We start from the raw sequence: 17,506 nt of genomic DNA, 5'->3' as shown, positions 1-17,506 counted from the left end.
AAAAAATCCCTCATGTGGCTTTAGCATTGTATTATTCAAAATATCAAATGCCTGTGCCCTTTTCACAGTCTTCCTGAAAAACGGTAACTGGGAATATTAAATAAATTAAATTTTCATCCTTTTAGATTTCACAGAAATGTGTACTTTCCCCGCTTCCTCTTCTCTTTCCCTTGGTTTTATGTGTGATAAGGAAAAACACTTTTAGTGAATAAAAAGTTAGCAGACTTGTAAACCGGTTTTCCAATTACTGAGCTTCTATAACAACAACAAAAAAAGAAGCCATAATAGCTCAAGGTGAATGGAAAAGAAAGAGATAAGAAAGTAAATTATCATGAAGATCGATGATAGCAGCTTTCTGAAGACCCAGCAAGTACTTTTCCCATCTTACTTGTCAGCAGACATGGGGGAATAAAACTGCACACTCACCACAAAATACACACATGCAGCCATTCTTGCGCTAGATCTTCCTTCATTACTTTTACACAAACACACATACATGCAAACACACACTACAAAGAATAGCTTGGTCATGTGGTTCCAGCCCAAGTGAAGGTTAAGGATGAACTGAAAGTCCCGAGAGTGGAAATGGCCCTGCTAACAGTGTGAGTGGCAAGAGAAAGCATCCTGAGTCAAAATGAAAGAAGAAATATCCTGGGGGAGTGATAATCTAGAATCAGCGTGCTTTGATTCCTTGGATTTTGCACGTTCCGTCTTTGATTACAGACTCCATCTTTAGAAGGCCAGATTTGGACAAGGACAAGGCAAATCGCTAAGGCCGAGCACAGACTGCTGAATAGCTCTTGGCGGCTGTACTGATTTTCTTCTTTACTGAGTGAAGTTGGATAGCCAGGGGCTTTATGAGCACACGGGTATTTGTCCTTTGAGCCAACTATGGGAATTTTCCTGCAGTAGCCCTCTAGAACTCAAAAAAAGTTGCTAATATGTAACTCCTCTCCTAACCTCATGTAAAAAAGAGCCATCCCAACTGGATTGATGCTGCTCTCCTTTTTAAAATAGAAGATAATTGTTTTACAATGTTGTGTTGTGCTGGTTTCTGCTGCACAACGAGGTGAATCAGCCATAAGAATATATACATTCCCTCCGTGTGGAGCCTCCCTCCCATTGACAGAGTCACTTCCTAGGCAGGTTGATAAGAAGTCCGGGTCGCTGAGGAGGAGAAAGGGGTCTGGGGCTCTGGAAGTAGAGATAGCGATCTGAGGTTCTCAAGGAGGAGGAAAGGACAAATGTTTTTTTTTTTTCTTCTACATTCCTTAGTCTTAGTCACATAAAACATTTTTTTTTCTTTAAGCCCAGAACTAATGATTACACAACAGCTCAGTTTAGACTCTGTACTAGGGATTATATAACAACAATGTATCCTGCTTAAGGACAGTTTCTCCTTCCTGAAAACCTTCTGGCCAATCCTGTTATCTTAAAATGTAAATTATGGGAGTGGGTCTAGTAAGATCTTTACAACCTTGAGACAGTCTTCTGATTTATTGTAATAACTAATTTAAAAAGTATATAACTCCCTTGCTAACACGAGGGGGGCACTCTCCATCCCCCTCTGATGTCTATGTCAGAAGCTTTCTCAGTCCCTTTCACCTTAATAATACTCTGCTACACAAAAGCTCTTGAGTGATCAAGCCTGGTCGCTGGTCCTGAAGTTAAATCTTCTTTGGAGATCACAAATCCGACACCATTCACTGTAAGCTATCACCATCCTGCCTCATCTTACCCCTCTTTGACTTGGTTTACCCTTCATACACATACACAGTTCACATTGTGTGATATATGTTTATTCAGTAAATATTACTGAATGCAGAGTTCCAGAGAATAGCAAGGAGAGATAAGAAAGACTTCTTAAGTGACCAATGCAAAAAAAGAAAGAAAGAAAGAAAACAATAGAATGGGAAAGACTAGAGATCTCTTCAAGAAAATTGGAGATACCAAGGGAATATTTCATGCCAAGAGGGGCACAATAAAGGACAGAAATGGCAAGGACCTAACATAAACAGAGGAGATTAGGAAGAGGTGGCAAGAATACACAGAGCTATACAAAAAAGGTCTTTATGACCCAGATAACCATGATGGTGCTGTCATGCATCTAGACCCAGACATCCTGGAGTGTGAAGTCAAGTGGGCTTTAGAAAGTATTACTATGAATAAAGCTAGTGGAGGTGATGGAATTCCAGCTGAGCTATTTCAAATCCTACACGATGATGCTGTTAAAGTGCTGCCTTCACATGTCAGCAAATTCAGAAAACTCAGCAGTGGCCACAGGATTGAAGAAAGTCAGTTTTATATCCAATCCCAAAGGAGGCCAGTGCCAAAGGATATTCAAACTACTGAACAATTGTGCTCATTTCACATGCTAGCAAGGTAATGCTCAAAACCCTTCAAGCCAGGCTTCAACAGTACATGAACCAAGAACTTCCAGATGTACAAGCTGGATTTAGAAAAGGCAGAGGAATCAGAGCTCAAATTTCCAACATTCACTGGATCATAGAGAAACCAAGAGAATTCCAGAAAAACATCTACTTCTGCTTCATTGACTACTTTGGCTGTTTGGATCACAACAGACTGTGGAAAATTCTTAAGGAGATGGGAATACCAGAAACCTTACTTGCCTCCTGAGAAATGTGTATGCGGTTCAAGAAGCAGTAGTTAGAACTGGACATGGAACAATGGACTGGTTCAAAATTGGGAAAGGAATACGTCAAGGCTGTATATTGTCACCCTGCTAATTTAACTAACATGCATAGTACATCATGTGAAATGCTGGGCTCAACGAATCACAAGCTAGAATCAAGATTGCCAGGAGAAATATCAACAACCTCAGATATACAGATGATAACCCACTCTAATGACAAAAAGGGAAGAGGAACTAAAGAACCTCTTGATAAGGGTGAAAGAGGAAAGTGAAAAATATAGCTTAAAACTCAACATTCAAAAAACCAAGATCATGGCATCCAGTTTCATCACTTCATGGCAAATATAAGGGGGGAAAGAGGAGACAGTGACAGATTTTATTTTCTTTGGCTCCAAAATCACTGCAAACAGTGACTGCAGCTATGAAATTAAAAGATGCTTGCTCCTTGTAAGGAAAGTTGTGACCAACCTAGACAGCATATTAAAAAGCAGAGACATTACTTTGCCAGCAAAGGTCCGTATAGTCAAAGCTATGATTTTTCCAGTAGTCATGTACAGATGTGAGAGCTGGACAATAAAAAAGGCTGAGTGCCAAAGAATGGATGCCTTCGAACTGTGGTGCTGGAGAAGACTCTTGCGAGTCCCTTGGACTCAATCCTAAAGGAAACCAGTCAATCCTAAAGATTTTGGGCACCACACCAACCAAAGGAGTTGTTGTTCAGTTGCTAAGTTGTGTCCAACTCTTTTGATTGAAACCAGTCAATCCTAAAGGAAATCAGTACTGAACAGTCATTGGAAGGACTGATGCTGAAGCTGAAACTCCAATACTTTGGCCATCTGATAAGGAGAGCCAACTCATTGGAAAAGACCCTGATGCTGAGAAAGACTAAGGGCAGGAGGAAAAGCAGGGGGTGACAGAAGATGAGATGGTTGGATGGATGGCATCATTGACTCAATGGACAAGAGTTGGAGCAAACTCCAGGAGATGGTGAAGGACAGGAAAGCCTGGTGTGCTGCAGTCCACGGGGTGGCAAAGCGCTGGACACGACTTAGCAACTGAACAACAACTCCTTTGGTTGCTGTGGTGCCCAAAATCTTTTCCTGGCAGGAAAGTCTGCCTTAAAGTAAGATCAAGGGATCACATCAACATATTATCATTAATTAAGCACCTACTATGCTGCAGTCCATAGCATCTTGAAGAGTCAGACACAACTTAGCAACTGAACAAGAAAATATTACTGGGCAGTATCTCTAGGCAAAGTATCCCTGGGAATGCAATAAACCTGCCAGATGCTTTTCTTCATTCATTAACCTTATTCATACACTGAATGAAATTCATTCATTAATCTCAGGGAAGATGACTATTAGGCTATTGTAATACAGTATGATGAAGCTTCTATTAATAACAACAAACATGAATTGAATGATTATCAGGAGTAGATACAAAGTGTATTATATACATTAACTCATTTAACCCCTATGACAATTAGATGAAGTTAATAATATGCTTACCCCTATTAAATAGATAAGGAAACTGAGGCACAGAGAGAGTAAATAACTTGTCCAAGGTGACCAACTAGTAGGTAGGAGAGCTGGGCTCTGAACCTAGACAGCATGGCTTCAGAGCTGGTGCTTTCTGCCATTATGTTAGTACATAAAGAAGCTCTAGGCGCACAGGGTCAGGGGATAGAGTGTTTCGATCTGGTTCAGGTGGTAACTTTGCTGAGTATGGTAGGATGAGCAAGATTTGGTTTGGGGAGGTAGGTATATCCAGAATAAATGCTTTAGGCTTTAAGAAATGCCCAGTGAACAGTGGCATAAACAAAGAGGAGGTTATTTTTCAACATAACAAAATGTCTGGCGGTAAGTGGTTTCTGACATTGATGCGGAAGCTCTATGAAGTCTGGGCTCCAGTCACCTCCCCTTTCCTTTCTCCTACTGGTCAACAGCAGGTCCAGTTTCCAGGGAAGAAAGCTAGGGGAGCACGGGGTTGAGAGTTTTGACTGACATACCTTCCTCTTAGCAGGAAGGGAAAATCTTTCCATATGTTCCATAGTGACTTCCTCTAACAAACATTGAGAATGAGCCAGAACTAGGTTACATGCCCACCTCTAGACCAGGGCTAAGCCTCACCTTCAAGGGGTCTCCAGGATTCTGTAGGCAAAAATCAGAGTTTTGCATAGGCAACCAACAAAGTCTGCCAGAGGGAATCCAACGTGCAAAAACTTGACAGAAAAGCAGAACATGGCAAAAATGAGGGGCGGGAAGAGGCTCAGTACCTGGAGGAAAGCTTGACAGTGGGCAAAAGGTGAGTCTGGAAAGGTGAGAGTCTCGGCATGAGGGGCCACGTATGCCATCCGATGGAGCTTACCCTTCGTCCTGTAGGCAAAGGAGAATCAGTAACCGATTTTAGACAGTGCCACGACCCCAGATGACTTGTTCAGAAAGATCATTCTGGCATCTCCGTGAAGATTACTGGAGGGGAAGAAGGAAGATGAGAGGCAGGGAACCTAGTTCAGAAGATGCTGCGGTGGTGCAGATGAGCAACGGCGTCCTGCGCTCTTGTAGAGGCATGGTGGTGGAGAGAGGTGGACTGCCATATTTAGGAAGTAGAATCAAAGATGATGATTGGATTTGGGAATGAGGGCTCAAGCAGCATGATGAGAACTACTGATGAATACTGCCTCCATTTCCACCAGTGAAAAAAGCAGTCATGAAAAGACAAGATTGCTGAAACCAAGTCCAGGATTCAAGGATTCAAGTCCAGGATTGTGAGTTGGCAATCACTACAGAAGGAAATCCAAAAAGTCCATTCATTTTTGTAAATTTGAATTTTATTTCTGTTACCCATATACACAGCTCACATAGAGTATTTTCACCAGGCTTACAATAAGAAGCCTCAAGCCTTTGTCCCAACTCACTCCACTGCCTTCAAAGGAACACATTGGCTTCTCTAATGAATGACATCACTTTTGATTCTTGAATACATCTGGTCCTTCTGGTCCAGTGTGGAGTGTTTACTCTCTCAGCCTGTGGATCAGTTCGCTGTTTCTACATACTGAATCATCTGACATTTAGTGGTTAAAAACAATAATCATTTGTTTAGCTCACAATTCTGCAGGTTGGATTTAGGCCTGAATTCAGCTGCATGGTCCTCCTGATCTCAGCTGGGCTCCTTCAGGCATCCGTAGTTAACTGCAGCTCTGCCCGGGGAAAGGCTGGGTAGCTGGCTATTGGACAGCATGACTCATGGTCTCTTCTCCTCCAGCAGGTTAGGCAAGACTTCATGGAGGAAATAAAGATCCAAGAGAGAGAAAGGAAATATGCACGCATTCTCTAGCGTAGGATTGGTACTGACTCACCACAACTCCCATCACATTTCATTGGCCAGACAAGTCACAAAATCAGAATCAAGAACAGAAATAGATGCTCCATCCTGATGGAAGAATCTGAAAAGCCACTCTGCAAAGAACACGGATACAGGAAGGTCAAGAACTGGGGCTCTCAACTCAAGCAACCCACCAGTCTGATGCATAGCTATTGCCCTGGAATCTCCTGTCACTATTATCCTTGGAGTTCTTATTTTTTATTGTTGGATCCCCATATATCAGTCAGGCTTCAGAAACCATGCCAGTTATTTTATCTGTGTGTGGGGGACGTGAAGGAGGAGGCTTAGCCGGTGCTGGTATCTCTAAGTGAGGTGAAGTCGCTCAGTCGTGTCCGGCTCTTTGTGACCCCATGGACAGTAGCCTGCACCAGTCTCCTCCGTCCATGGGATTTTCTAGGCAAGAATACTGGAGTGGGTTGCCGTTTCCTTCTCCAGGTAACCTTCCCGACCCAGGGATCGAACCCAGGTCTCCCACATTGTGGGCAGATGCTTTACCGTCTGAGCCACCAGGGAAGTTCTCTCTAGGGTATCTCTAAAGGGCCATAGTAAAGTTGCTTCTGCAAGTGTCGGGAAAGCTGCAAACTGGATTCAACGGTCACTACAGGAAAGAACAGTTTTTGCCGGGGTGAGGCCAGTGTGATTCTCTCAGGAACTACAAGCACACAGGAAGCAAATAGGAAGAAGCAAGTCCCTTCTTCCTTCTCCAGCCCTCCAGTATCCCTAGTAACCCTTCCCCACTAGCGAGTTTAACAGGGGGCTAGCTGGCCAAGGCAAAGAGATTTTTAGAGTCTTGGCCTCAGCATCACACAGCTGTGTGGGTTTGAAGTTAAGGGTCAATAAGCTAATAACTGTCACACCTGTTCTCAGATGCCTAGGTCTTCCTCATTTCTGTAACTCTGTAAGGAAGAATGCATGTAAGGTATATTTCCTCACATTTTTAATGTCTAAAATATGCTTAGTCTACCATCACAATTCTGGTTTGGCTGAGTATGGCACTCTGGTGTGCAAATTATTTCCACTCCTTATTTTGAAGGCATTGCTCCATTATCATTTAGCATCTCCTGTGGCCACTAAGTCTGATGCCATGTGGATTTCTGAATTTTTGTATGTCACCTGTTTTCCTTGTTTTCTCTTGGATTTTTTCTCTGTGAAAGTTTTTAGGATTTTCTCTTTATCCTATCCCTGGTATCCTAATATCCTGGTATCCATTTCACAATGATTTGCCTTAGTTCTGCTTTTTTTCTTTTTTAATTCATCTGCAAAGTGCAGTAGGTTTTTTCCAACTCATTTCCTTAAGTTCTAGAAAATGTTACTGAAATGTATTGAAGTCTTTGATAACCTCTTCACCTCCTTTTTTCTCTGTCTTCTTGTTCTTTGGAATTACTATTAATCAGTTGTGGAATCATCTAATTTTCTCAGTGTCATCTGGCTTATCTCTCTGTTTTCAGTATGGTGCCCCCACCTTTAGCAATGCCTGATATCCCAAGATAAGAATCTTTCCATTTTCACCTCTCCAGAGTATCCCTCAATCCTGGGATATGGAAGGGTATTTAGTTGCTTGTGTGGGGGCAGCAATAAAGGTCAAGACACTACCTCTTATACAGACTTTCAGCTTATTCTTCTGATTTAAGCCACACCTGCACTCTGAATTTCAGATGCATTTGGTGCCTTCAATTTCTGAGTCTTTAGGATTCTATAGAATGAACCAGTCAGGCTTCAGTTTCCATTTTCTCTGATCTGCTAAATTGGTCTTTCTTGCCCACCTGCTTTTTATCTCTTTTAATCTAGCTTTGACTGTCAGAAACACTGGGTAGCATCGCCATTAAAAAGAGACAAGAGACATGATCATCTTAATTGGGGAAGATGGTATATGCGTTTCATAGGTTGTGGTGGACTGTTGCAGTAATGAACCAGAGTATCTGTGACCTTGTGTAGATCCCTCCCATACTGAGTCTGGGCTTATTCCCTGAATCTGTGACTTGCTAATGGGATATTAGAAAATGTAAGGCATGCAGAGGCTAGTACACTGATTTTTATCCTCTGGTGGCTGGGAACTGGGTGGAGAAGCAAAAGCCAGCATCCTGGATGGTGAGACCACATTCAGGGAGAAGTCAAATCATCCCAGCAGAGCCCAGCACTCAGTCATACCTGCTCCCAGCTGACTGCAAATGAGGGAGCTAGTTAATTCCAGCAGAAGATTCACTTACCTGAGCCTAGCCCAAATCACTGACTCACACACTTGTGAGCAAATAAAATGTTATTTCAAGCTATTAAGTTTTGGGGTAGTTTGTTACAGAAGTGATACTGAAACAGAAGTGTTACACTGAGGCTTTCTCTTTTGTTCCCTTTGCATTTGTAGATTTCACATATCAAGGCTATGCCATTTTTGTTCTATGTGTCCTTGCAAGTTTAGACTTGTTTTTAGCTCTGTAATACCATTTTAGTGTGGTTTGCAAAAAAAGTGGGCTTCCCTTATAGCTCAGTTAGTAAAGAATCCGCCTGCAATGCAGGAGACCCCGGCTGGTTTCCTGGGTTGGGAAGATCTGCTGGAGAAGGGATGACTCATATATGTAAGTTACACCACATTTAATTGGAAGTTTCCACTCCTACTTCATCAGCCCAACAGGTTATTTATTGAGCATCTAGTAGGTACCAGCAGCAATGGGCACTTGTAATGTGACTCTCACTTAATCTTTACAATAACATTCATTCGGCACTGGTTTCTTCCTTTAACTGTTATGACCACGTCTCAAAGTTAAGTGACTTGCTGGAAGTCAACAATTAGGAAGGAGCATTGTTAAGATTTGTGCCCTCAGCTGAGTGTTGACAAAACTCCAATAGTTCCAGGAAACTGTTGAACTAGGAAATACACATTAGCAATGCACAAAGTGGGATGAATAAAAGACCCATCACTGAGTAGACCTGACCCACAACCGACTTAGATATACTGGCTTCCCTTGTAGCTCAGTTGGTAAAGAATCTGCCTGCAATGCAGCAGACCTGGATTCAGTTCCTGGGTAGGGAAGATCCCCTGGAGAAGGAAAGGGCCACCTACTCCAGTATTCTTACCTGGAGAATCCCATGGACATGCAAGACCCATCACTGAGTAGACCTGACCCATAGCCGACTAGATACGAGAGATGATAGTAACAATGTCTGTGATTCTATCTCCTACAGATCATAGGAGAGATGATAGTAACAATGTCTGTGATTCTATCTCCTACAGATCTGCCTTTAACCCCATGACTGCTAAGGACAGTACCACCAACAAAATGCAACAACAGAGGCATGGACATCTTAATTGGGGAAGAAGGGGAAATTTGCTTCTAAGGGGCTTTCTTGGGTCTTTCTCTCTGTTCTCCTTGGCATATTCAGATGAAGGCCCCTCTGAGCACCATTGTCAGCATTGCTTGCGGTCTGCCCTTATTGGGGGAAGATTGGTTGGTGATACTTACAGGACGTTTTCCCAGGGTAAATGGTAGTTTCTGATCGAGTTCCTCAGTGGTGGGTGGGGAGCTAAGCCCTGTGAGGCTCAATATGGTTAATGGCTGTCGAATGGTTAAAACCCCAGGCATTGCCTGGGAAGTGTTCCCAGAAGGCCACCAAAATGCCTTCAGTGCTCCATGTAAGGGAAATTAAGTGCCGAGAAAAGCGTGTTCAATTTAGATCCATCTGGTTTGTGTTGTTTCTTTTCCTTCTTTTTTCTCCAGGAAAGAGACCTATTCAAAGATACTTGTGATCACTCTAATCTGCTAGGAAGCTAGGGTATTGCCAGCCCAGCACAATGAAGAGCAGAGAGAGAAACTGCTCTGATTCCAGACTAGCAAGGAGACCTCTCTGAGGCCTAGGGATGGGGTTTGAGCAGTGGGCAGTATCAAGCCTGTCTTGCTCACCACTCTACCCTAGTAGCTAGCACTAGTCTGGTCACATAATAGGAACTCCTAGGGGTTGATGTGAACTTCTATAAGGTCATTTTTCAGTGTCACAGTGATTAGAGGCTGCTTCTGGAATTTAGTGGGCAGAGCATAACAATGTGAGATATCCTCCAGTGTCCAGGAAAGTCCCTCCCAGTGAAGAATTATCCCATACCCAACACTGCTATAATATGTGCCACTGGACACAGGCAGCTGAAGAACTTGTTCATAGTTATCTGACTCCGGAATGTAGCTCTGCTTTAACTTATGAACACAGGACTTCCATGTGCCAATGCAGGGGACACGGGTTTGATCCCTGGTCTGGGAAGTTTCCACACACTGCCGGGCAACTAAGCCCATGTGCCACAACTACTGAGCCCAAGCTCTAAAGCTCACCAACTACCGAAGCCCAAGCACCCCAGAGCCTATGCACTGCAAGGAGCCCCCGCAGTGAGACGCCTGTGCCCCACAACTAGGGAGGAGCCCCGGCTTGCCACAACTAGAGAAAATCTCAAGCACATCAACAAAGACCCAGCGCAGCAGAAAAACAACAAATAAATAACTGCTGGGATTTTAAAAATGAATCCATCTTTGAAAAATTAGGAACACAATTCATTTTTTCACAACCAGTATTTCACAACACTGAATTTTTAAAAAATGGAATTACCATGTAAATCAAGGGTAAAGTACACTTATAGTATGTAAATCATAACTATTTTTCTTTCTAATTGAAATTGAAATATAGTTTCAATTAAAAAGAAAAAATAGAGAAACACAAAAGACTATATACTGTATGATTCTATTTATGTGAAACTAAAAAAAGAGAAGACAACTAAATTCACTTATTTTACATACTATAAAATCCACTCATTTTTAAAGGGTTAACAATTCAGGCAAGTTTTTAGTCAATTCAGTGATTCAGTAAAATTGATAAGTTGGACTACCATCACCAAAAGGCAATTTCAGAACATTTCCATCCTCCTAAAATGTTCCCTTAGGTCTCTTTGCAGTCAATTCTCATGCCCACCCTAAGCCCCAGGAAATCACTGATTGCTGTCTCTATAGAGTTGTCTCCTCCTTTTTTCCCCCCCAAGTCATCTTTTCTAAAATTTCACATAAATAGAATCATAGAGTATATATAGTCTTTGTGTTTCTCTTCTTTCACTGAGCATATTTTTTTTGAGGTTTATCCATACTGTGCCATGAATTATTATATATAATAAGGATATAATAGTGATTTTTTAAAAATTAAAAAAAAATTATGTACACAGGTGGCTTATATGAGTTTCACTTCAGGATTGTAAGGAGGGTATTATAAAGAAAGTTTCAGGACTGGTGATTTTAAGGACTTTGATACCCGTGAATTTTTAAATCCTGTCCTCAGAAAGGCTTAATTAGAAGGGTAACTGGTAATCCAGATTTGACGCAAACAGCAAATCTAAGCAATTGTCTTGCACCAGTTGCTTTGATCATCAAACTGTGGCCTAGATTCAGATTCAGGCCAGAGTCAGAGAGACTGCGAGGGATAAGCAAACCCACGAGAACCATCATGAAACTAACAAGAACAGTTTCAGATTCAATAACTCAACCTGGGTTTCAGCAGGAATAACAGCTCAGACAGGCTGGGTGCAAAAGGTCCAACCCTGAGAGATCCCTGTGGGGGGTCTATATTCCACACATGCAGAAAGGGAGGGCTGGAAAAGGAGGAGGGGTGGGAGGATAGGTCAGCCCCACAGCCAGACCAGGCCTGGGGGCTCCAGCGGGGAGTGGTAATTAGATGCCTCTTCATCAGACATTCTGCAGTCATTTAGAGAAGAGTCTGAAGCAGGAGATCCAGGTTTGATCCCTGGGTGAGGACAATCTCCTGGAGAAGGAAATGGTCATCCACTCCAGTATTCTTGGCTGAAAAAGAAGCCTGGTGGGCTACAGTCCATGAGGTCGCAAAGAGTCGGACATGACTTAGCAACTAAACCACCCACACTGAGCCGTGTGGGGGATGGCTGAGACGGAGCACACGGCGGGCAGAGCTGTGCCTCTTTCCTTCCTCAAGCAGCCCCAGCTCAGGCTTGTGTCTCCTCCGTTAACCTGACCCACGTTTCCAACCCAGGAGGCAACACTTACCTGCTGTTACTCTGGCAATGGTGTTAAGGTCTCCCCACCTGCACCCACTCTTGGTGATTTATTAGAGTATGCCTGTGTTCCTTTATCTCCATGGAGTCCTGGAAGAATACACAGAATGTTCTCCATTCCCTTAGGTTTACTGCTGCTTTCTGGGTGCTCCTTGTTGCAGGGACTGGAGACAGTAGATTTGCCCTCTGACCTGGCTCTGTGCCCAGTCAGGCTCCTCTCTCTCTCCCGGCAGCCTCGATAGTTAAAGCAGAGAGGAGCATTCATTAGAACAATAAATCTGACCCCAGGGAGATCAGGCCATGCAACAAGGTAGCTCAAGGGTGGCCCTGGGACCCTCTCTCGACCACCCCTTAATCTGTGGTAGACAAGGAATCCCAGGGTTGGCTCAGCCCTTCCAGGGGGGCCCTCACTGGAAGTGGGGTGCGTGGAGGGGCTGGAATCCAGCATTCCAGGCTGTTTTGACATCCCAGGTGATGTCATCATGTAACTTCAATTGTGGGGTTTTGGAATTTTTAGAAAACACAGACCTTGGCAATTTGTTCACACAAGCGATAGTTCTCTTCAAAGGAGGCATCACTCCAAAGAGGCCTCTGGTACCCAGGGCGGTCCAGGCAGAGCCTGCGACTGCAGCTGCGCAGAGATGCAAGCGAGGATGGGGCAGGATGGCAGGCTCATCTCACCTGACAGACCACCCATGGGGTGGAGACCCAGATACCTGTATGGAGCTGGCAGTTTCTGCCCAGGCTTGGGCACCAACCTTGCATATAGCCACAGCAAGCTCCAAAGCTGGACTGGAGTTAAAAATGCAAGTCCTTTTGTGAAGCCTTTGTTGGGTTTAAGCTTTGGCCTGGGCCTGCTGGGTGAGCAGCGAGAGGCGGGTAGAGAGGCAAGTGCCCTGCAGCCTGGGCTCTGATGCCAGGACAGCCCACGGCAAAGGCTGGCAGCACAATTCCTGTCTCCTGCTGCTCACCACATTCCCAGAGTCATTTTCCATGTGTTTATGATGGAGGAATCACTGGCTGTGGAACAGTCACTGTGTTGCAAACAAAGCATTATGGTTGGAGATGAGAGGCAAAACCAATAGCAGGCACTTTAAAATCTGGCTCTTTTAAGGTGTCTGTAGCAAACTTCCCAGGTGTGGGGCGATTGGAGCTCCTGGAGCCCAGCAGGAAGCTGCCGGATTAAAGACATTTGCACAAGAAAGAGAACAGTCAGCCTGGTTTAGATGAGCGGTGCGCATCTAGCTCTGGGAAGCCTGGAGCGTGTGCCTTGCAAGCAAGGCAATCAGTGCCTGTCTGAGCACCGAGAAAGCTGAATGCAGGGCTTTTAAAAATGAAATGATCATACCCATTGCTTTCAAGAACTAGAGCAAGAAACGGTAAGGTTATTTTTAACTCAGTTATTTGCTCACTGCTGATGAAGCACACGCTTCCTTGCACCCAGGTGGATGTAGACAGAAAGCAGTAGAGAGAAAGCTGGGCAGGATGGAGGGAGATTAGGACCACAGGACTTGGACCACTGGTCAAGCTGTCTGCACTTGCATGTGACCCCTCAACTTTCTATCTTTGTAATCCTCTGATATTGTTTCTCATCTGAAACCTCAAAGGGCTTTCATGAGGATTAAATGAGATCCATAGAAAATGCTTGTGTGTGTGTTAGGTGCTCAGTCATGTCTGACTCTTTGCAGCCCTGCAGATTGTAGCCCGCCAGTCTCCTCTGTTCATGAGATTCTCCAGGCAAGAATACTGGAGTGGGTTGCCATGCCCTCCTCCAGGGGATCTTACCAACCCAGGGATTGAACCCGGGTCTCCAGCATTGAAGGCAGATTCTTTACCATCTGAGCCACCAGAAAATGTTTAGACCCAGGCAAATGGCAAGTAGCCCATCAAGCATTGGTGACTGTCAATCATGTGACCACTAATTTGCATACTTGGCAGCTAGCTTGTGAGTTATTTAATGCTTACAGAGGTGGGATCCTGTCATGTACACAAGTGAAGTTACCCACCCCTTCTCCCTTCTTGATGCACTCACATGGCCAGGGTCATTCTTTTCCAGTAGAGCCTGGCTCCATTCTAAGACATGCTTCTCATCCAGAAAATGTTAAATTGGGCAAGATCCAAACAAATCAGCATGTCCAGACCATGTAGTTTTTTAAGGGTACAATTCAGTGATTTTTAGTATATTTTCAGAGTTGATCAACTATTACCATAATCTAATTTTGAAACATTTTCATCACACCAACCCACAGAAATGGTACCTGGGAGCAGTCATTTCCTAGTTCCTCTCCCCACCACCCCCCAGCCTTGGGCAACTACTCATCTACCTCTGTCCCTATGGATTTGCCTATTCTGAACACCTGATAAAAATAGAATCATATAATATGTAGTCTTTTGTTACTGACTTCTTTCACTTAGCCTAATGCTTTCAAGAGTCATTGTCACTTTATATCCATCAGAATGACTATGATAAAAAAGACAATAACAAGTGTTGGTGATGATGTGGAGAAATTGGGACATTCATACATTGCCAGTATTAAGTAAAATGTCTCAGCCACTTCTGGAAAAGTTTGGAAGTTCCTCAAAGGATGAACGTAGAGTTACTATAAGCCCTGGCAGTTCCAATCCTGGTACCTAAGACAAATAAAGATATATGTCTACACAGAATCTTGTACATGAATATTCACAGCAGCAATATTCATAATAGCCAAAAAGTAGAAACAACCAAATTTCTGTTGACTGACAATTACTCTTTTCATTTTCTTGATGGTGTCCTTTGAAGCACAAAAATTTCAGTTCTGATATAGTCCCAACTTCTCTTTTATCTCTTGGACACTTTTTGTCACACCTAAGAAATCATTGCCTAATTCAAGATCATGAAAATTTACTCCATTGTTTTCTTCTAGGAATTTTATAGTTTCAGCTTCAACTATTTCATTTAAACCAACAGGGAAACTAAGACCCAGTGAAGGTATGATTTGCTCCAAATTACATTGCTAATAAGTGTGAGATAAGTAATTTAAAAAAATAGTTTAATTTTGTACAATCTGAAATCAATATAACTTTAAGACCAAACAGGCTCTCAAGTCATGTGAAAAAAAAAAAAAAGAGAGTCTAAAACCCAATTTATATTTACCCTTAAATAGAATCAACCTTTTATTTGAGGCCAATAATGATAAGAACAGAACCCATTTCTTGAGCAATCAGTCTGGGTCAGGCACTGTGCAACACGTATTCTCTTTCTAATTCTCAAAGCCACATAGTAAGTAAGGGCTATTATTATCCTTATTTTAAAGATGAGGAAATGCATGCTCAGAAAGCTTTTTAAGTAAGCTTCCTTAAAAATCCCACAGTTAATAAGAGGCAGAGCTGGGTTTTAAACTCATGGCTCCTGATCTTCTTGTAGGGTGTCCTATTAGAAAAACTAACGATTGTTGCCGAAACCCTAATAAGTGGCTTCTAACAAGAAACGAATCTCTTGAAGACTTGAACTGGACCCCAACTGTCATGCCCATTCTTTGTCACGTCTGTGGTAATTTCTCTTGGTGGGGTTGTGTTGATTTGTGGAGGCGAGAACCCAGACACAACAAGCATGTGGGTTGCCATGAAGTCTTGATCCTTTTCCTATAAATCCAATTTTCCACTTGGTTTGGCCAGGGCAGGAGGATGTCAAACTCTGTGGCAGAGGTCAGTCCTATAAGGTGTTTGTCTCTATTTACATAATTCATTAGAACATTTCATGAGGAGAAAATCCATCTTCACTGACATGAGTCTTAGGATGGAGAGAAGCAATCCTAGGCTTAGCCATGCACAGAGGTCGATGTTTGCAGTTTCAATCAGGCATATTATTTACATGTGGAAATTCCCGGTGGGAAGCTGAAGAACACAACTTAGGAGTGGTCCCCAAGTGGGAAATTGAACAGTACACTGAGCTCCTTTAATTTCCATTTAATTTACCATCGGTATCATTACCATTATTTTCTTAATCATTTCGCTAGCAATGCTGTAACTTGGGACCGAGGTAATTGCAGTCAAATGGGAAGATGCTTATCTGCAGTATTTAGTGAGCAAAGGCTTTCATTCACCTTTTTAGGGATGGGTATTAGTTCTTTCCTTTATCCATGGAGCATAGAGCTGCCTGGAAATGCTGAAGATATTAAGAGCTCCCTGCAGCTTAATGAATTCTACATTTGGTAGAAGAGAGGTTTCTGTAATTTTTAGCTCACTGCTGCCTGAAAATGTATCACACGACACAGGAAGTGGCTTCCTGAGACTCCAAGAAGCCTGTGTGAAACAGGCCAGGCCTGCCCCATGGTCAGAGCAACGTGGAGTCAATGACCATAACTTTGCCCTCAGTGACCTGACTCTACTATTGGATAGCTGTGTGACTTTGGGCAAGTGACTTAGGCTCTCTGAGTCTCTATTTTCTTGGTACTGCTACTTATCTCACAGATTGTTGGGCAGTAAATGAAGTAAGGTGGGTAAAGGCTCAGAGCATTCCTTGGCCCCTAACAGGTGTTCATTAAATGCTCTTTCTTTCCTGAAAAATTGCTGGTGTGGAGGACTTTTCTGCTGAGTCTTAGGATTCTTTGAGAGCCAAAGGCAAGAAAAGTTTTGAGGAATGACTAGATAGGAGGTACCTTTTGGCTGGCAAGAATGAAGACCTTGGAGGGGCGACAGATGTGTTGGTGAGGGGACTTGGTCTCCATACTCACCATTAGACTCCAGGGCTGGGGAGCTGGAAACCCCATGGGTCCCAGCCCTGCCCACCTCTGCACCCTTGTCCTCTCCCCGACTTGTTCCACCCCCCCCCCCCACTGGCCCTCCCCCCCCCCATTTCCTCTGATGTGCTAGACATCCCTCTTCAGGGTCTTCACACAGGCTCTCCCTCAGCCTGGCCTACTCTCTTCCTTCACTCCCTCCACTTGGCTGGAGCCTCCTCATCCCCTTGGTCTTGTCTTCTTTGTCATTTTCTTTGTCATGTCCTCTGTGGACATGGGCTCTCAGAGATCACCCTGTGCTTCTCAACATGGCACAGACTGGGTTTGTAGCTCAATGGGTTTCTGTTTGTCTGAGATTTTTCATTTGAAACACCTTCACCACCACCTAGCACTCCATTACTAGGCATATACCCTGAGAAAATCATAACAGAAAAAGACAAATATACCCCAACGTTCGCTGAAGCAATATTTACAATATCCAGGACACGGAAGTAACTCAGATTTCCATCGACAGATGAATGGGTAAAGTTATGGTACATAGACACAATGGAATATTACTCAGCCATAAAGGGAACAAATCTGAGTCAGTTCTAAGAAGGTAGATGGACCTAGAGCCTATTATACAGAGTGAAGCAAGTCAGAAAGAGAAAAACCAATATCGTATATTAACACATATATATGGAGTTTAGAAAAATGGTACTGATG

The sequence above is a fragment of the Cervus elaphus genome, chromosome 2 (assembly GCF_910594005.1).
Source record: "Cervus elaphus chromosome 2, mCerEla1.1, whole genome shotgun sequence".
In the NCBI taxonomy this organism is placed as follows: domain Eukaryota; kingdom Metazoa; phylum Chordata; class Mammalia; order Artiodactyla; family Cervidae; genus Cervus; species Cervus elaphus.
This window is presented reverse-complemented; position numbering follows the sequence as displayed.